Source organism: Pongo pygmaeus, chromosome 5 (assembly GCF_028885625.2).
Source record: "Pongo pygmaeus isolate AG05252 chromosome 5, NHGRI_mPonPyg2-v2.0_pri, whole genome shotgun sequence".
NCBI lineage: Eukaryota > Metazoa > Chordata > Mammalia > Primates > Hominidae > Pongo > Pongo pygmaeus.
The window spans coordinates 64,874,423-64,895,985 of record NC_072378.2 but is presented as its reverse complement, the minus strand read 5'-3'; the positions used below and the strand labels follow the sequence as shown (position 1 = coordinate 64,895,985).

The following is a 21,563-nucleotide window of genomic DNA, read 5'->3' as shown; positions in this document are numbered from 1 at the left end:
GAAGAATGGCTCTCAAGTTCTTAAGACAAATATACGTGAGCTATAAAACTAGCAAGAGGCTCAAAGATGATTTACATCTCAAAGGGCGAAGGTAGTCAGGGGCCTAAAATCAAGAAGAAATCTGTTTAACATTTACTCAAGCTGAGGGGAACATTAAAATTGTCTTGGTCAGAAGACAGGAGAATGATATTTATGCTGCCTGTTAAGCCATAAGTAATAAGGTCTTTTGTCTCTGGCCCAGGAGTCTCATGTCTTCTGCTAGCATAAAACACATTGTTCATGTCTAAGGGGAAAATTTAAATAAAGGCTTGTAGCCTACCATTATAATTCAGTTCTGCTATATCTTGAAGATCATTAACGTAAAGCAAAAAGTTAATTCCTTTGTTAAATTATCTTCGCCACTCAAGCTTTCCACTGAAATATTGATATTGATTTAATTTCACTTAATTTTTTCTTCAAAGTGTGGTATTATGAAATATATATTTGGTCTTTGACCCCATTTCCTGGAATACAACTCCTAAAATCCTTAGAATCTCCAAAGTCTTTTAATATGCTAATGAGCGGGCTGATGGCTGTTGGCCCCCACAGATGATGACAGTTGGTTGCCAGATAGACCAAGGCTCTAGGGATGAGTTGGGGCTGAAGGTTAAAATGATCACTGGTGGCCAATGGGAGGCAATCTCATGAAACTGAGCCTTCAACCTGTGGCTCAGTTGCTACAACGAGGTAGAGTGTGAGAACTGAATTGAGTTAGAGAATTGAATTGAATCCTTAGAATCTCCAGTCTTCTAATATGCTAATAAGTTGGCTGATGGCTGTTGGCCCCCACAGATGATGACAGTTGGTTGCCAGATAGACCAAGGCTCTAGGGATGAGTTGGGGCTGAAGGTTAAAATGATCACCGGTGGCCAATGGGAGGCAATCTCATGAAACTGAGCCTTCAACCTGTGGCTCAGTTGCTACATCAAGGTAGAGTGTGAGAATTGAATAGAGTTAGATGTAGCTCAGTTGCTACATCGAGGTAGAGTGTGAGAATTGAGTTGAATTGAATTGAGTTAGCCCAGCTGGTGTTTCTGCAGAATTGATCACTTCTTTGCTGATGGTGAGGAATCCCCACATCTCCTCTGTCAGAAGAGAATTGTGAGAATATTTGTTATTAGGTCATTTATAATAGAAAGCTGAAATTGAACTCAGTATATAAATTAGAGTCAATCATAGGGCTAACCTAAACAAATTGCAGTCTTTAAACCATATTTACATTTTTAGGTCTATAATAAAGGAATTTCAAAATATTAGTTTAGCTATAGAAGTGATCCATTTTTCCTGAATCTTAGAAAACAAAATAAATTAGTTTACTTTACTGTCATTAATAGACTTTCAAGTTCTTATATTATTTTCTTTACCATAGAATGAATAAAATGCTGATGATACTTTTAATAAAGTTCAAAACCACCAATTCTTTGCTTTTTAAAATTAAATTTTTTTGCTATTTCTGAGGTTGAAAACAAATAATATGATTATCAGGATCTTATGTAATGTTGAAAGTGGTTGGAACTTTCAAATCTAGTTCATATTGTTAAGGAACTTTGAATAGTTTTACTTAATTTTCTAGATCTGAAATTAGTATGGATTATCAAGTGTGATCAGTAAGATTAGAAGAGTTTAGTGAAGATACGTAACCCACCTCTTTGAGTCAAAGTCAAACAATGAATTTAACTTCAATGTAACTTATATTGATTAAGAACATTTGCTTTGTGTGTGTGTGTGTGTGTGTGAAAATTTAGGAGCACATAATATATATGAATATAAGCTTTCATATAAAGCAATGTCACAAGTTTTATGTACATAATTTTCACCTGGAAAGAATACTTAAAATACAGATTCCTGTGTACCATCCACCATAATTCTGATTCAGTAGGTCTGGTGATGTTCTTAGATACCAGAGTTTTTATTCTGACTGAAGGCTACTGCAGACTGCACTTTGTGAGAAATTGGTAGAAGAAACAAATTGCTATTGTACGACTTGAGATTAGTAACAGATTACAACATGATCGCAAATAATTCATAAATATTTCAGGATGCAGTTTCCTTTACTATACTGTAGTGATTTTCTTGTTTTTAATTTGTCATAACAAGGAATACTTTTCATTGTGGTGAAAAAATCTCACGCAACATGAAATATATCTTATTAACAGTTTTTTATTTATACAGTACAGTGTTGTTAACTATATATACTTTATTGTAGAAAAGGTTTCTAAAACATTTTCATCTTGTATGACTGAAACTCTATACTTATTAGACAATAACTCCTCATTTCCTCATTTCTTCGGACTCTGGCAACCAACATTCTAGTTTCTGCTTCTATGAGTTTGACTATTTTTTGGTGACTCATAAAAGTGGAATCATGCAGTATCTGTCCCGGTGATTGGCTTTTTCCACATAGCATGACGTCCTCAAGTGTCATTTATGTTGTTACAGATGACAGGACTTCCTTCTTTTTTAAAGCTGAATAATATTCTATTTTATACATACACTTACATACACACATGCACACACATACACACACACATATATGCAACTTTTTAAACATTCATCTGTCAGTAGACATTTATGTTTTCATATCTTGGTTTTTGTGAATAAAGATGCAATGAGCATGAAAGTGCAAGTATCTCTCCAAGATCCTGCTTTCAGTTATTTTAGATAAGTATGTAGAATAGAATTTCTAGATCATATAGTAGTTCTATTTTTAATTTTTGAGATATCGTCACACTATTTCTTATAGCCCCAGCATGATTTTACAGTAACACCAAGAGGGGATATGGGTTTTAATGTATTCACATCCTCTCTGATTATTGAGGATTATTATTATCACATCCTTACTGATTATTTTCTGTTTTGTTTTGTTTTGATGTTGGCCATCTATAAGACAGATGACTTGATATTTCATTGTGGTTTTGATCTGTTTTTTCCAGTTTAAAAAGATTTAGCATCTTTTCATGAAGATATGGGTCATTTGTATGTCATTTTTTTTTTTTGGAGATGTATCTTTTCATGTCCTTTGCCCATTTATAATTGGATAATTTCTTTTTTTTCTATTGAGTTTTAGAAGTTCCTCATATATTTGGATATTGCTCCTTATTAGACATATGGTTTGCAAATATTGTTTTCTATTCTACAGGTTGCCTTTTTACTCTGTCGATTTTTTACTTTGCTGTGTTGAAGTATTTTAGTTTGACACAGTCTCACTTGTCTGTTTTTGCTTTTGTTTCCTGTGCTTTTTGTGTCATATTCATAAAATCATTACCTGCACCAACATTATAAAGCTTTCCACTATGTTTTCTCCTGGGAATTTTATAGTTTCATGTCTTATAGTTAAGTCTTTAATCTGTTTTGAGTTAATTTATGTTTATGCTGTTAGATAAGAATACAATTTTATTCTATTGCATCTGAATATCTTTGGCATGTGAAAAAATATTCGATTTTTCCAAACACCATTTATTGAAGATACTGATATAATTTTAATGTTTGTCCCCTCCAAATCTCATGTTGAAATGTAATCCCCAATGTTGGAGATAGGGCTTGGTGGGGAATGTTTGGCTCATGGGGGCAGATCCCTCATTAATGGCCATTATTGCAATAATGAGTGTGTTCTCACTTTGAGTTCACATGAGATCTAATTGTTTAAAAGAGCATGGTACCCCACATCCCCTTGCTCAGGCTCTCATCATGTGACATGCTGGCTCCCATTCCTTTCACAATGATTATAAGCTTCCTGAATCCCTCACCAGAAGCAAATGCTGGAGACATGCTTGTGCAGCCTGCAGAACCATTAGGCAACTAACTCTTTTCTTTATAAATTACCTAGCCTCCACTATTCCTTTACAGCAACACAACAATGGACTAACACAGATACTATCCTTTCAACATTGTGTATTGCTGAAGATCAGTTGACTATATGTGCATGGGCTTATTTCTGCACCCTCAAACTTATTTCATTGGTTTATATGTCTGCCTTTGTGCCTGTATCATGTTATTTTGCTTACTGTAGCTTTGTAGTATGTTTTGAAGTTAGCCCTCTAGCTTTGTTATTTCATGAGACTGTCTGGCTATTGGGGGTCCTTTGTGGTTCTTTATGAATTTTAGGATTATTTTGTCTATTTCTGAAAAATGAAATGGCATTGGGATTTTGATGGGATTGCCTCGACCCTGTAGATCACTTTGGGTGGTAATGACATTTTAATAATATTAAGGCTTCCAATATTTATACAGGATATCTTTTCATTTATTTGTGTCTCCTTTAATTTCTTTCATCAATGTTTTATAGTCATTCATTCCCTTGGTTAAGATAATTCCCAAGTATTTTTTTCTTCTTTTTGATGTCATTGTAAATGGTATTGTTTTTAACTTATTTTTCAAAATTGTTCTTTGTTAACGTGTAGAAACACAACTGATTCTATATGTTGATTTTTTATCCTGGAAATTTTCTGAATTCATTTACTAGTTCTAACAGTTTTTATATGAGATCTATTGTGTTTTCTACATATAAGGTCATATCCTGTGTGAATATAATTGATTTTATTTCTTCCTTTCTGATTTGGTTGCCTTTTATTTCTTTCTCTTGCCTAATTTCTCTAGCTAAGACTTCCAGTACTATGTTGAATAGAAGTGATAAGAGTGCACATTCTTGCCTTATCCCTGATCTTACCAGAAAAGCTTTCTTTTTTTTTTTTTTTTTTTTTTCACCAATGACTGTGATAAAGCTATGGGTTTTACATATTTTACCTTCATCATGTTGAGTTTTTTTTTCAATTTCTGGTTTTTTTTTAATTTTTTTAATCATAATCAGTGCTGAGTTTTGTCAAACTTTTTCTGCATCTATGAAGATGATCAGGTGGTTTTCACTCTTAATTCTGTAAATGTGGTGTATCATATCGATAGATTTTCATATGTTGAACAGTCCCTTCATCCCTGAGAGAAATCCCACTTGGTTATGGTATATGATTCTATTAAGATACTATTGAATTTGGTTTGCTAGGAAATTTCAGATGATTTTTGCATCTGTATTCATCTGGAATATTGGTCTGCAATTTTTTTCTAGTGTTTTTAATGTAGCTTTAATCTCAGAATAAGGCTGGCCTCATAAAATGATGTTGGAAGTGTTGTCTCCTCTTCAGTATTTTAGCAAGTGGAGAAAGATTGACATTAATTCCTCTCTACATATTTGGTAGAATTCACCAGTTAAGCCATCTAGTCCTAGACTTTATTTCTGTTGAGAGGTTTTTGCTTATTGATTCAATTTTCTTACTAGATATATGCCTGTTAACACTTACTATTTCTTCATGATTTAGTCTTAGTAGGTTGTATGTGTCTGGGAATTGATCCATTTCCTTGATGTTATTCAATTTGTAGACGTATAATTTTTGTAATACTCTTATAATCTTAATTTCTGTGGCATCAGTTGTAATGTCTCAATTTATGATTTTATTTCAATACTCTCTCTTTTTGTCTTAGTCTAGCTGAGGTTTTGTCAATTTTGTTGATATTTCAATAAACCAATTCTTATTTTTGTTGATTTTTAAAATCGTTTTTCTATTTTCTATTTTATTTGTTTCTGCTCTAATCATTAAAATTCCTTCCTTCTGCTAACTTTGGGCTTATTTTTTTCTTCTTTTTCTAGTTTCTTATGGTATAAAGTTAGGTTGTTTATTTGAGATAACTTTTCTTTATAATGTAGGTGTTTATCACGATGAAGTTCTTTCCTAGTGCTGCTTTTGCTACAGCTCATAAATTTTGGTATGTTATGTTTTCATTTTTGTTTGTCTCAGTACATATTCTAATTTCCCTTGATTTTGTCTTTGAACCATTGGTAGTGTGTTAATTTTCATATAATTGTACATTTTCCACTTCTCCTTCTTGTATTGATTTCTATTTTTATTCAGCTGTGTGCAAGAAAGATACTTGGTGTGATTTCAATCGTTTTAAATTTCTTAAGACTTGTTTTGCAACCTACAATGTATTCTTACCTGGAGAAGAATACGTACACTTGAGAAGAATGTTTATTCTGCTGGTTTTGTGTAGACTGATTCTATGTATCAGTTGGGTTCAGACTATAGTGTTGTTCAAGCTCTCTTATTCCTTATTGGTCAACTATCTGGTTTTCTGTCCATAATTAAAAGGGGAGTGTGGAATTTCCTGCTATTATCATGTTACTCTCTATCTTACTCCAGTTCTGCCTATTTTACTTTACATATTTGGGTGCTATGTGCATATATATTTGGTATACATTCCTAGTGACTTCACCCTTTTATAATTCTAAGATGTTATTTTTGTTTTATGACAGATTTTGACTTAAATTGTATTTTGTCTGATACAAATATGGCTACCTCTGCCTTCTTTTGCTAACCACTTACATGTAATATCTTTTTTTCATCGCTTCATTTTCAACCTATGTGCATCCTTAAAGCTAAAGTGAGTCTCTTATAGGGTGCTTATAGTTAAATCATGGTTTTGGTTTTTATCTTAATCTATTTAGCTACTCTATATCTTTTTATTGGGGATTTTAATTTGTTTATATTTAAAATATTTATTGATAAAGACTTATTATTGCCATATTATTCATTGTTTTCTGTTTATCTTGTAGCTTTTTTTGTTCCTCTTTTCCTCTCTTGCAGTCTTTTCTTCCCATTGACTTTCATACTGTCAGTGTTTAATTGCTTTCTTATTTTCTTTTGCGTATCTCTTATAGATATTTTCTTTGCAGTTACCATGGGGCTTCCATAAAACATCTTATAATGATAACAATCTGTGTTAAGTTGATAACACATAATTTCAATTACATACAAAAAACTACATATTTACTTCCTCCTGCACACATACAGTTTCTGGTATTGATGTCACAATTATACTTTCTTATATTGTGTATAAATTTATTTTAGTTATATTTTTATACTAATACTTTCATTATACACCAGAACTAAAAGTGATTCATATGCTACCATTATAGTATTACAGGATTCTGTATTCATTAAATATTTACCTTTGCTACCAAGCTGTATACTTTCATATGCTTTTTTTGTTGCTATCTAGCATTCTTTTGTTTACGACTGAAGGACTCCCTTTAGTATTTTTTGTAAGGCAAGTATAATTATAAACTATTTCAACTTTTGTTAATCTGCAAATGTCTTTATTTCTTTTTCATTTTTGAAGGACAGATTTGTTGCATATAGTAATCCTGGTTGGCAGTTTTATTTATTTCAGCACTTTGAATATGTCATTCTAGTCCTTCTGGCCTGCAATACTTCTGCTGAGAAATCTTGTGTTAGTTTTATGGAGGATTTCTTGTATATAATGAATCACTTTTATTGTGCTGCTTTTTTTTTTTTTTTTTTTGAGACGGAGTCTCGCTCTGTCACCCAGGCTGGAATACAGTGGTGTGATCTTGGCTCACTGCAATATTGTGCTGGCTTTTAAAATCCTCTCTTTGTCTTTTATTTCTGACAATGTGATTACATTGTGTCTTACTGTTGTCTTCTTTGAGTTTATGCCACTGGACTTCTTCAACGTGGATGTTCATTTCCTTGCCCCAATTTGGGAAGTTTTCTGCCATTATTTCTTTCAATAAGAGTTTTACCTCTTTAACTCTTCTCCTTCTAAAACTCTCATAATGTGTATTTGTTCCCTTAATGGAGTCACATCAGTCTTTTAGGCTTTCTTCACTCTTCATTCTTTTTCTTTTTGCTTGTCTGGATCATTTCAAAAGTTCACAGATTTTTTTTCTTCTGCACAATTAAGCCTGCTTTTGAGTTCTTCTAGTGAATTATTTAATTATATAATTTTATTCTTTAGTTTCAAAATTTCTGTGTGTTTATTTTTATTAGTTTTGCACCCCCTCCCTTCCCTACACATCAAGCTTGGGGATTTGCTCCTGTCCAGGACTGGAAAATTGACTTTACTCATATCAGGAAACTAAAATGCCTCTTGCTCTAGGTAGACACTTTCACTGTATGGGTAGAGGCCTTTCCCACAGGGTCTGAAAAGGCCACCGCGGTTATATCTTCCCTTCTGTAAGACATAATTCCTCGGTTTGGTCTTCCTGCCTCTATACAGTCCAATAACGGACCGGCCTTTATTAGTCAAATCACCCAAGCAGTTTCTCAGGCTCTTGGTATTCAGTGGAACCTTCATACCCCTTACTGTCCTTAATCTTCAGGAAAGGTAGAATGGACTAATGGTCTTTTAAAAACACACCTCATCAAGCTCAGCCTCCGACTTAAAAAGGAGGACTCTGTCAAGGATAGAGCCCAAAAACTCACCAACCAAACAAGTAATTATGCTGAACCCCCTTGGCCACTCTCTAAGTGGATGTCCTGGGTCCTCCCATTTCTTGGTCCTTTAATACCTGTTTTTCTCCTTCTCTTGTTTGGACCTTGTATCTTCTGTTTAGTTTCTCAATTGATACAGAACCACATCCAGGCCATCATCAATCATTCTATATGACAAATGCTCCTTTTAACAACCCCACAATATTGCCTCTTACCACAAAATCTTCCTTCAGCTTAATCTCTCCCACTCTACGTTCCCACGCCGCCTCTAATCCCACTGAAAGCAGCCCTGAGAAACATCGCCCATTATCTCTCCATACCACCTCCCAAAATTTTCGGCATCCCCTCAACACTATTTTGTTTTATTTTTCTTATTAATATAAAAGACAGGAATGTCAGGCCTCTGAGCCAAGCTAAGCCATCATATCCCCTATGACCTGCACATATACATCCAGACAGCCTGAAGCAACTGAAGAATCACAAAAGAAGTGAAAATGGCTGGTTCCTGCCTTATCTGATGACATTACCTTGTGAAATTCCTTCTCCTGGCTCAGAAGCTCCCCCACTGAGTACCTTGTGACCCCTGCCCCTGCCGCCAGAGAACAACCCCCTTTGACTGTAATTTTCCACTACCCACCCAAATCCTATAAAATGGCCCCACCCCATCTCCCTTCTCTGACTCTCTTTTCAGACTCAGCCCACCTACACCCAGGTGATTAAAAAGCTTTATTGCTCACACAAAGCCTGTTTGGTGATCTCTTCACACGGACTCATGTGAAAATTTTCTATGTCTTTGTTGACATTGTCATTTTATGTATTTATTTTCTGTATTCATTGAGCATCTTTACAATGGTAATTTTGAATTTTTTGTTGAGTAATTCATATATCTCCATTTCTTTAGGACTTATTTCTGGAGATAGTTTTTTGATACTTTTTTTGGTTCATGTGCCCAACTGTTGGTTACAACAGTTTCTTCATGTGCCTTTTTACTTTTTGTTGGGATCTATGCATTTGAAAAGTAGCCTCCTCTCCCAGTATTTATGGACCAGCTCCAAACAGGAAAAGTTTTCCATGAAATGACCCAGCTACATATTTTGCAGGTCTCTCAAATATTTCTGTGAATTTGTAAATTCCTAATTAGGGAGATTTTACTGGTTTCCTTTTTTAGAAGCTGAAATTTCCTCCTTCTTATGGTGTCTGTCTCCACTAATGAAGATCCTTTGATGTTACTGTAAGTCACTCATTTCTTTTTCTCCTCATTGGCCTCAGGCATTTAGAGTATGCCAGCTCCCTTTGGTGCTCTGAGACTAGCAAGTAAACAACCAGTTTTTCAGGCAACTCCCCCCAAAAGTCAGAATATTTGACACACCTTTTATTCTTCTCTTTTCCCCCTGAGGAACAAACTGTCAAGTTGAATCAGCTTCTGTCTGCTATACTGTAGGTCCTCTGGAGCTCTTATGTTTGTTTTCAGTATCCTCAAGCATCTAGAGCATTCAAATTCCTGTCAGTATGCCAATTCAGGTGAAACTGTTATGCTGAGCTGGGGAGAAAGATGATGGTAACTGAGTGTGTGCTAATTCAAAGCGCTGCCTCTGTTTCCACTGGTTTCTTATCTGACACCCTTTCCTGTCAGCACTTAGATTCAGATAAGGAAGAAATCAGTCTCTTAGATAGTGCCCTCCAAATCTGAACATTAGACATATGTTCCAGTCTTCTATTTCCTCCCCAGGGAGAAGTGAGGAGTTGGGATCTTCCTTCGGATTGCACATTTCTGAGCTAAGGGCAGGGCTTTGGCAAGTGGGTGCCACAAATTTTCCCATCAACTTCAGTGTGGCTGGCACGATACTCACTTGGGCTACAGGAGTCTCTTGGCTAGTCTCTGGGTTTCTCACAAAGGAGAATGTTTTGCATATTGTTGAGTTGGTGTCCCTTTCGGAGGAGGGTTTGGTACTTATTCAGCTATCTTCCTTACTTCACCCCGCAACAAGGAACAAAATTTATTCCTAATATTATTGTGTCAAGAAAGCCTGTCAGAATTGTTTTTTTTCAATTAGTTATGTGAAATATAACAGTATTTTATATTAGTTTTCTTTTGTTCAAAGTTTATTATTATTTATTCCTCTTTTTAGGTAAATTAATTTGCAGAACACAAGTGTTAGTCAACCAAATTTTAGAACCTTACAAAATAAGATTAGTAGAGAAAAAAATACTGTAATTTACCAATGTAATGTTTTTAAAATACAACTCTTTGTTTTCATGTAAAATAAAATAATATCCAAAATAGAAACATTTACAAATTTGATCATTCTGTTTCATGATTGAAACAAGAGTGGAACTGATTTTAATTTAATGATCATACTACCGTCTGGCATTTGCAATTTTGTTATCTTCACAGATGCCCTGGGATGTGGGAGGCTGGAACAGGAGAAACAGAAAGTGGATGCATAAAATTAACATATAACATGGCATAAAATCTTAAATTTTAAGTACGCAATTACTACAATAAGGACTATCTCAAGTTATAATAATCAGACAAATCAATGTTTAACAACATTTGAAAAGACATATTTCTGAAGGTTTTCTACTTTCTTTGTGCTTTAAAAGGTGGGTTGTTAAATGTGTCTCGGTGAAAAGAAATATAGGTGCCATTCATATAAAATGTGTTTTCTCCTCTGTGAGATAGCTATAACTGTGGCCAAGGAAACAAAGATTGTAATTAAATTGCTCTTTTTATGTTAAATAAATGTTTTTAAATATGGAGTGATGAAGAGAAAATATTCTACTGTCAAGGGTAAACTGATCATTTGAAATGGCATATATTTTGGAAAAGAAGAGAAATTAGTTCCTAAGGTAAGTAGCAGGGCTTTTTTCTTGAAATAAGGTCTGATTGTTTGATCCTATTAGTCTTGAGTTAGCATTCATTATCAATTGTTCAAATGTGTCAGTATCTGGCATGTAATAAGCTATTAATAGAGTTTGGTTGATTAACCCTGAAATTGTTAGACTAACACTTCTACTGACTCCATAAAGATCATAGGCATCTGTATCAGTCATGGTCCTGGCACAGAACAGTAGCACACACAGAGTTTAATACGATATTTCAATGAATTAACTATTTACAGAAGTGTGAGCAGAGTGAGGAAACCTAAACACAATGGTGAAATACCCCATGCCTAGCAACAATGGGAATCCCTTACCACCCCTAAACCCAAAGAGATAAGGGAAACCAAAAGGTCGATCCATGCAAAAGGAGATATGCAACAGAAGTTCTTTGGTTCCATAATCGACTTATAATGAGAGAGTGTTTATATTACAAGGAAATGTTAAGAAAATAACAAGTAGTTGAAAAATAAATAGCATTGAATTAGAAGGCATCGAAACTAGAGGACAGAGAGAAATGGCCCTTAGAAAGAAGCCAAGTCCTCCATTGAAAGATGATAAAAGGAGGAACAGAAAGGTGCGGGGTTAATCTTGTTGTATTTCTTTTAATTTCTCAGGTGAAAGAGTAGCATATGGGTTACATGTTCAAAAATGATGCGGAGGAGGAGGAGTCAGAGAGGCATGATGGGGACAATAAATCATTTTTATTAGGACTAACTATATGCTATGTACCATTAATGCTATCACAAGTATATGTTATAAACATTATTGTCATCATTTTACAGGAGAAAAAACTAGGAGATGGAGAGTTTAATCCATTTTTTTCAGATCATGCCATTCCTGTGTGACAAAGCCGTAGTTAACTCGCATATATCCAACTGTGCAGGTGTTAATAACTCTATTTGACACACAATTTTTACACAATGATAGTAATGAGGGAAACAGCAGTTTGCAGAAAAAATGAAACAAAGTGGTCTTGCTGTATTAAGGACTCATTTAATGGTGATGACCATGGATTTAATGTGGCACCAATATGCTTAGCTCTTACGTTTCTGGCCTGCGAATCATAGTTGTCTGCATATAGGTGAAGAGAAGCTGACAGAAAGAAGAGATCAGAGCAACCAGTGAGGGACAGCTGTTGACATCATGAAGGACAAAGCATTCTCTGGCAATTGGTATTATTTTTCTCTGATTTTAAGCTATACCTAATATTTCTGGAGGGCCAAAGAGGCCAGAAACCCTATTACAAAAGGGAGATTTCAGTCTTTTATAATCCCTACTGTACAGAGAGTCTGATGCCTTTAAAATTATTTAAGTGTTTTTGTATGAATAAATCTTATGCCTCTAGAAAAGGGCCTTAGCTCCAAGTCAGATTCCTTTTAGCATGACTATATCATCTGCTTTGTTTATATATGAGGATTCACCAATGAGTCCACACACACATTCATCGTCTGTAGTTTAGAAGCAGGTACCTCAAGAGCATCTCTTTACCTTGTGTGGGTCAAAATTAAAAGTTTTATTGCAAAATGAGAGATCCTCCTATCTGCATGAATGATTATACACCAAGAAGTTCATAATAAATGTACTTTAGATAACATCATAACCGTATATACTTAAATAAACATCATACATTTAAATTTTCTTAGAATCCATAGTTTATAACTGTGTAGGTACTAAGTCAACAGGCTGTGTGCTATAGCTATGGGCAACAAATTGCAGATCTTTATTTCCAGGTACAAAATTAGTTAGCAATGGCAGTAATTGCCCCTCCCTTTAGTGAAACTAATCTTTTCTTCAAAAGCTTAAAGCAGCATAATCTACTGATTTACACTGTGGTTTATTGGCTTCCTGCTAAATAAGGTAACTTGTCAATTAATAGTTTTATTAAGAAACTAGTGAAAATGAAGTAATGTCTGTTTGCCAATGTCTTCAGTGTTTAAAGGTTAATAAGAGATCTTGAAAGGTAATCTTTGTATTGTATGGAAAGGGAGAGAGACAGATATGACTCAATAAAGCTGATGGAAGAAAATGATTTGAATTTTACATAGTTTTTAATCTCTATAAAACAGTGGTTTAAAGTAGGGACAAGGAAGCTTTCTGATAAAGGGCAGATAATACATATTTTTTTGTTTTGTTGGCTGTACAGTCTCTGTTGCAATGATCCTGTCATTGTAGAGTGAAAGCAATCATAGACAATAAATAAATAGGTGTGGCTGTGATTCGATAAAATCATGTTTACTTGTAAACAGCTGGCCAGCTGGATTTAGTCTAAGACCCACAGTTAGCCAAGACCCAATATAAAATAATGAGGTTCAAGGTTATTGCCTATTTAATGTGATAATGGAGTACTATTGAAAGATATTTTAGAAAACAGTCAGGCTTTCACTTTAAATGAATTGATTTTAGGGTACTTTTAAATACATATGTGAAGAAGCATGTTAGTTACAACAGTGACTTCTACTAATCATTGATTCAAGTAAGACTAAGATTCACATTATAAAGACAAAACCTAATTAGAAGACAGGAAGAAATATGATAGCCCAAAATAAAGTGGCCAAAAGGGATCTAAAGAAAGAGCCAAATATGAAACTTATGGAAGAGTTAGAGTGTAAACTATTTCGTGATGAACTGGCTTTGTGTACTACTGATACTACTTCAATGGTGCATTTGCTGATATTTCTGTTCACACTTAATGTTTTTCAGTTGCTGTTGTACAATACATATCAACTACTCACCCCATTACCATTGAATATCTTTTCCAACACTTTTTATTCCAAATTTACTGATAAAATTGTTTGAACATCAGTATCTTCATATTAGCATATCAACAAGCTTCTCTTTTGATTTATATCCTTTTATTCATTGATTACACAAATATGTATTGTGATACTGTAATTTAGGAAATACTGTTCTGGGTGGGAAAAATGTACCAGTGGAAAACGCCAGCAAAATCTTTGGTCTCAAGAGGTGGATGAATGAACAGATGATTTCAGAGAGCAATCATGTTAATATGCTACAAGAGTAATGTGATTGACAATTAATAAGGGTATTGGTGATAAGAATGGAGTTTGAACAACAATTGATTTGGTAGTTGGGAAAGTCCTCTGAAAAGAGGCATCACTGAGTTAAGATCTGAATTATAAGAATATGGCAATGGTGCTATATATAATGTAGATCCAAAGCTTACCAGTCAGAGGAAACGGCAAATACAAAGTGTCTTTGCTGGAAATGAACATAAATATGTTCCAGAAATAAAAAGTTATGGGTGAAGCTGAATAAGTGAGAAAGAGAATGGCATGAATTTAAGTGAGAGCATTAGGCAAGGAAAAGATTACATGAGTTTTGTAAACAAGGTTGAGGAATTTAGTTGTATTTTAAGCACAGTGGAAGAATTTGAAGAGTTTTAGCAGAACAGTCACATAATCAGTTTCATGTTTTACAAAAATTGCTCTGGCTACTGTGGGAAAAATAGAATAAGTAAGAGCAAGAACAGAAGTAGGACAACAAATTAGGAGATAGGGCAGTAGTCAGAGCAAGAGATTAATTCTGTGTTTGCATTTTTAAAATCACTTTCATCAAATCTCTTAATAAATCTCTTCAAAGGAAGTTCTGATTTGTCAGTCCATAGAACTTACCATCTCCAGGCATACGTATTGATGGAATTTAAGTTAACAATTCAAATCTTCTTTTTTTTTTTAACATTGGGTGGCAATTTAGATTTATGTTTCTATTTTTTATATTTTTTATGTTTTTTTATTTATTTTTAATTTTTATTATTTTTATGTATTTTTCAAGAGTATTTATCCTTAATCTTTGTTAGCTTAATAAAATGAAATAAAAATAACAAATAAAGAACCTTTTTTATTCTATGATTCTAGAAGAAGATGTCTATAGGATGCTGATATTACTTTATTTTCACATATGGTTTCTATAGTCTCATGAACCCAGCAAATCTATATTTTAGAATATTTTAGTATGTCCGAGAAAAGTCAAAATTTAAATTTCTCAAAAATTATATTTAATCAATATCTGTAGAACACAATGAAGTATGTACTATTAAGAATATTAGAATTGACAACCACAGCTTACTATTTAGTACAACCACATAATATTTACTACCCGACAGGTATAAACTTTAGTTATGCTAACATTTAATTACTACAGTAATTAGTAATTTAAATATGCTATGTAAAGCATATGTATAATTATCCCCATTTTAAAACTGAGAAAACAGACAAGAAATTTTGAAACTTGTTAGAGAACAAAGCAAATAAGAAATGGAGATGGGAGCCAATACAGATTATTCTGGCTCCAAAGTCCCTGTTTTTAACTACTATTGCTTCTATAAAAAAATAAGTAAATATTGGCCAATGTGTCTATAGATATTTTATGAGAATAATGTTTGACAACCTATTATATAGCTTGGAGTAGTGATTTCTTACATTTTTGTACACACATACTATTTCTTTCTGGTTTGGTATGATGGAATCTTAGCTATAGGGAAATGAACATGACACCAATGACTTAGTTTTAAAGAAACATAAATCTAAATTACCACCCAATGTAAAAAAAAAAAAAAAAGATTTGAATTGTTAGCTTACATTCCATCAATATGTATGCCTGGAGATGGTAAGTTCTATGTACTGACAAATCAGAACTTCCTTTGAAAACTGGAAAAATATTACCATGTTTTGAATTGGAAACCATCAAGCACAAGAGAGAAGTTTGTCACAAATAACTGGGAGTGTATATGATTTATGAAGAAATAACCCACACTATTATTGTTATTTGTATCTTAAAAAGAGGAAGTTTACAAAGTTTATCCATACTTATCTTATTTAGAGATTTATTTATCATGGTTATGTGAATTTAGATCTGGTGGTTAATTGTTTCAGTTAAAAGGTACAGATCCCAGAGTTTTGTTTCATTCTCTAAATCTTTTATACAAATCATGAAGGGTAAGAATGGAATATTATTTAAAAATCTATTAATCGCTCACTGGACACCTTTACACATTTTTACAACTATGTATTAGGAGAGTGCATATTTACAAATATCTACAATTTCATAATATAACATCAAGGATACCTAAGTAGCACATAGACTGAAAATTTAGTACATGCCATGCATGATGCTAAGCAATGTTTCTGCTATAATTCTCATAAGACCTTGTGCCATTTTTAAGAAAATAATGTATTTTACTGTGTAGGAATTCATAGTTTCCCACAGTTTAGTGGCCATTTCTTGAGGGGTCACAGCTATTATGAAACAAATATAAATTGAAACTCAGGCCTTTAGCCCCTTTGTCTTAAGATCGAGCTTTAAGAGATAAATGAAGAAAGAAAGTATACTTCCTGGTGCAATTATGTGAGGGATTTAAGAACATCTTTTTTTTTTTTTAATCTGAGTTTTTCTTTTTAAAGAAATTACAATTTAATTAATTTTCCAATTTTTTAAAAAAATTTTATTTTATTTTATTTTATTTGCATTTATTATTATTATACTTTAGGTATATCTCCCAATGCTATCCCTCCCCCCTCCCCCCACCCCACAACAGTCCTCAGAGTGTGATGTTCCCCTTCCTGTGTCCCAAGGACTGTAAATCATGCTGCTATAAAGACACATGCACACGTATGTTTATTGCGGCATTATTCACAATAGCAAAGACTTGGAACCAACCCAAATGTCCAACAATGATAGACTGGATTAATAAAATGTGGCACATATACACCATGGAATACTATGCAGCCATCAAAAATGATGAGTTCATGTCCTTTGTAGGGACATGGGTGAAATTGGAAATCATCATTCTCAGTAAACTATCGCAAGAACAAAGAACATCTTATAGCACAAATAAGACTGCCTTTTCTATCCTTCAGTTCTCATACCTTAACTTCTTATGGATTTTCGATATTTGAAGTTAAGACATTATTACTTGTATGTCCCTAGTTAAAACTGAACTATAACCACAGACCTATTCCATTAAGTAATTTTAGATTGTAAAGATTTCTCTCAATGTCTCTATGAAGATTTCCCTCAAAGAAAGCTGATGTCTAAGATCATACCACTGAAGGAGGAAATTGGGTACATTTGACTGCAGAAAAGCTTAGCCTGGATTATTAAGAGCTCTTTTCCTGATGGGCAGATCACACAGACACAATTGCTATGTCCCATCTTGTCACAGACCTTTTGTCATCTACTGGGATGAGAACGTTGAAAACTGAAAGGACAAAACAGAAAGCACAAATTCTTTTAACCTCAATATTTTGCCTAGTAAATATGGTGATCAGATATCTTAGTTTGTCTAAGTTTTGCACCTGTTGTCACATCATAATTGTTAAAAGGATCTCTGTTTACTCCCTCTGAAAGAAATAATATGAAAACAAATTATTATCCTGTTTATTTGTGAGCATATTAAAAATGAATAACTTCCCTAAGGTGAAATAATTTATAAGTGGAGAAATTTCATATTGAACCCAGAGAATCCTTCTCCTCTGCCCACTATCTTCTCTAGCAACTTTCTCATATATACTAAGTGCTTATTAATGCCATTGTCTTCTTTTCTGTATCAAATTATATTTCCCTCTGACTCCTCTAGACAATACTCCTTTTGTAACTCCTCTCTTCAACTTTCTTTAATATGTTTGCTTTACTTAGCTATCATATTAAAATATTCACAGCAGTAAAAATGCATTGTCTGAAGTTATCCATGGGTTTTGTATCATGGATTGATGTTCTTCTTTCCTTTACTCCCTTCATTTCCATAACACTCCTTGAACCCTAATAACCCACATTCATCTCAGTCTGCCCTTTCTTCTGTGTGCGTGGTGTGCTTTTGCCCATACCATTTGAGACTGAACCTTTGGTGAAGATTGTCACTTTCTGGTTCTTTCACTATTATTAGTCTGTTTTTCTAATTTTGGTTGAAATATATAAAAATGTATGGGCCGGGCGCGGTGGCTTATGCCTGTAATCCCAGCACTTTGGGAGGCCGAGGCGGGCGGATCACGAGGTCAGGACATCGAGACCATCACGGCTAACACAGTGAAACCTTGTCTCCACTGAAAATACAAAAGAATAGCCGGGCGTGGTGGCAGCACCTGTAGTCCCAGCTATTCCGGGGACTGAGGCAGGAGAATGGCCTGAACCCGGGACGCGGAGCTTGCAGTGAGCCGAGATCGCGCCACTGCACTCCAGCCTGGGCGACAGAGCCAGACTGCGTCTCAAAAAAAAAACAGAAAAAACAAAAAATTAGCTGGGCGTAGTGGCGGGCGCCTGTAGTCCCAGCTACTCTGAAGGATGAGGCAGGAAATGGCCTGAACCCGGGAGGCAGAGCTTGCAGTGAGCTGAGATCGCGCCACTGCACTACAGCCTGGGCGAGAGAGAGAGACTCCATCTCAAAAAATAAATAAATAAATAAAGATTTTATCTACTAATGATGTATCTACATAAGTTTAACTTGCTTTTGTACCATGATCCAAACCATGACATGCATTTCAAAGCTATCTTTCTGCCCACTTTGACCAATCAACCCATTTGGTTTCCCTGATGCCTCCAGTAAGGATAAGTCCAAGATGGTATATTCTCATTATATTTGCTAGTGCTAATTCCTTTCTTTAAGTTTCTTCTCCTACCTCTTGACTATATTTAGTTTTGCTAATTACCCTTCCTTTTTGTAAATGGGACTATAGCCTGATGACACTCTACTCTTATTTTTCTATGGTGTCTCCTGTGGTCCTATACAAATTCATGACTCTAACAATATTTCTAAGGGTTTGACTCCTGTGTCATATACTCTTAGAATTGGTTTCTCTGCTGAGCAACATATCGAAATCTCTTCCTGTTCTCTAGATACCTAAACACAGACATACTTCTAAACTAGCATGAATTTTTAGAGGCTCTAATCGCTGGAAAGAATATGACTTCCTAACATGAAACTGATAAACAATGCCAAACTGTAGAGTGCATATAAGAGCATAAGAAACATTGTGATTACCCCCGTATGATTACATTGCTGCTTCAAGAAAGAAGCTGCTACTTCTTTGAGCTATCAAAAATAGTTTCAAAGTATTATTTTCAAATATTTTTCTGATATTTTAGGGGCCCTCCCTCTAAACCCTAACATATGCTTAGGCTGCTCATCATTACATTTCAGAGTAGATTCATTTTTTCTTATGTATCCCATTTTAGGTATTATTGTGCCAACATCCTAGTTTACCAGAGGTAAAATTTTATTAAGTTTATCTAAATCGTCACATTTTATAACAACCTTCACTAACTTCTTATTTTTCTTCCACCTTCCCTTTTATTTTTTCTCTATAATACTGTTTAGCATTCCAGATAATGCTAGCAGATATTAAAGATAAACCTTAAAATTTTAGTGTTTATAATAGAGCATGTAGTCATTTCAACACTGTGGTTCTTGACATGCTGCCTTCTTCAATACAGGGTTTCCACATTCACCCTAAGCATGGATTATTGAGCTGAAAGATGGGGCAAAATATGTGGAGCACTCATTTATTGAGGAGAAATTCCACTTACAGACAATTTTATGGTAGATTAAAGTAAAGCAAATATTAATTCCAACTGTATAAGTATGTAACGATGTAAAATAGATTGTTCTAAATTCTTTTGTTTTTTATTTAACATCGATGTCTCCCTTGCCTTTGAGAGAAAATATTGCATTGCAAAACTGATGGGTGTTTGAGTGAAAAAATATATATCAAGCTCATCCTTAATGTAACCTGGTGATCATACTTTGGCTGATATGAGATTGGACATTAGCTTGGAGATGAGCCATTTCTTTAAGCCACAGTGACCTTCTCTCTTCGCTAAATATGAGTAGAAGATAAACCTCTTCCAGAAATTAAGTGGTAAATTTTGGGAATGTTCAAAATCGGTACCTGTTATCTTTTTATTCTGTTGTTAGATGTGTATGATAGGTTGCAAATAATTTATTTACTTTTGCCTTTTTTTAATCCTTAACTTTTACTTGAAGGAAGTCTAGAAATATGGTGTGACCAGAAAAAAAGTAAAATGAGTGTGATGAATTTGCATCTAGTTTCTTCCCTACTGTCTAATCTCTGGTGATTATTAACTTTGCCTTAGCTGTAGCCTTTTAAGTAACCTCCTTCTTGCCTCTCCATCCTTTCATTATGCCTCCATTCAAAACTGACACAGAAAGATCCTGTACACATAAGTAGGAATGCAAAGTTTTATAGATCAGACTAATATGCATTTTCCAAGAATAGCTGCCATTTTGTATTCTATTCTCTAACCAGACTAGACTGTGTATTGTTCCTTGTGCAGGCACAGATTTTTACCATCTTCATACATTTGCTCATATAATTCTAAAACTGCTTGGAAGAAGTGGTACAAATGACCACTCATGAAATTATCCCAAAGTTCCAGGTAGAATTTGCCTTATCCTCCTCTCTGTTCACGTAGCAATATGTCTGTAACTAAATCATGGAAATAGTGTATGATGCAATTCCTTTCTCTTCCATGGAAGTGTAAGGCAAGAATATCTCATTCATTCAAAATTGTATTATTATTGGAGCCTAAGTGACTTTATTTATGTGTTTATTATTGTGAGCTAAATAGGAAAATACTTTGTAAATTATAAAGTTCTGTGAAAGTATTTTAACATTGTAGCATAGCCTTGTGCAAATTTACTCTGTTTAAATTTATATAATCTTTTTAAGCCTCAGTTCCCTCAAGATATGTATAATAATGGTCACTACCTGGAAGGGGCATAGAACAAAGCAAAAACAAACACCAAACAAAACCTTTTTTGCTTCTGATATAGCCTAGAAAAAGTTCTCAAAAGATGCTTATTGTTGTAATTAATATTTTACCGTCTCATATATGGTGGTTATATCAACCTAAGTATGGTTCTCTGGAGGTGAGATATAGTCCCCAGGTCTCAGAAAGGATCTAAACATTCCTTTTGTAAGGAAGACCATCTTTCCATTATAATCACTTTCTGAATACATTTTAGAAAGTGTTTAGGAGCTGCAGAAAAACAAATAAAAGACTACCACTTATAGACCGAGTTATTTTGAGAATTTAGCATTTAAGCTCTGTAGATTGTACTTACAGCTTATTTCAAGGTACAATTTATATTATTAAATATCACTTTTATTATCATCATTATCATAATAATCATTGTCACACTAGTGCTACATAGTAGAGAAAGCAATTACATAAGAGCAGTGTGTTACAAAGCAATAAAAGAAGGACACTATGAGTCCTTAGGTGCTTTCTAATTGACTCTTTCAATTTCAAAATATAAGTTTACAAAGCTTCACATGCAAATAAAATGAATTATCAAGAAATTAAGGTGATCACAGTATCAGAAAG

At 34.1% G+C, this 21,563-nt stretch overlaps 1 protein-coding gene across 1 annotated transcript in view; it reads left to right on the top strand.

Annotated features, from left to right (window-relative positions):
- Nucleotides 1-843: 843 nt before the first annotated feature.
- The window catches only part of LOC134739729 (protein eyes shut homolog), a 351,486-nt gene continuing 330,766 nt past the window's right edge, over nt 844-21,563 (top strand). The window contains exon 1 of the mRNA XM_063666301.1: nt 844-969. The gene's annotated coding sequence lies outside the window, so the exon portion shown is untranslated. The remainder of the gene's footprint in view (nt 970-21,563) is intronic.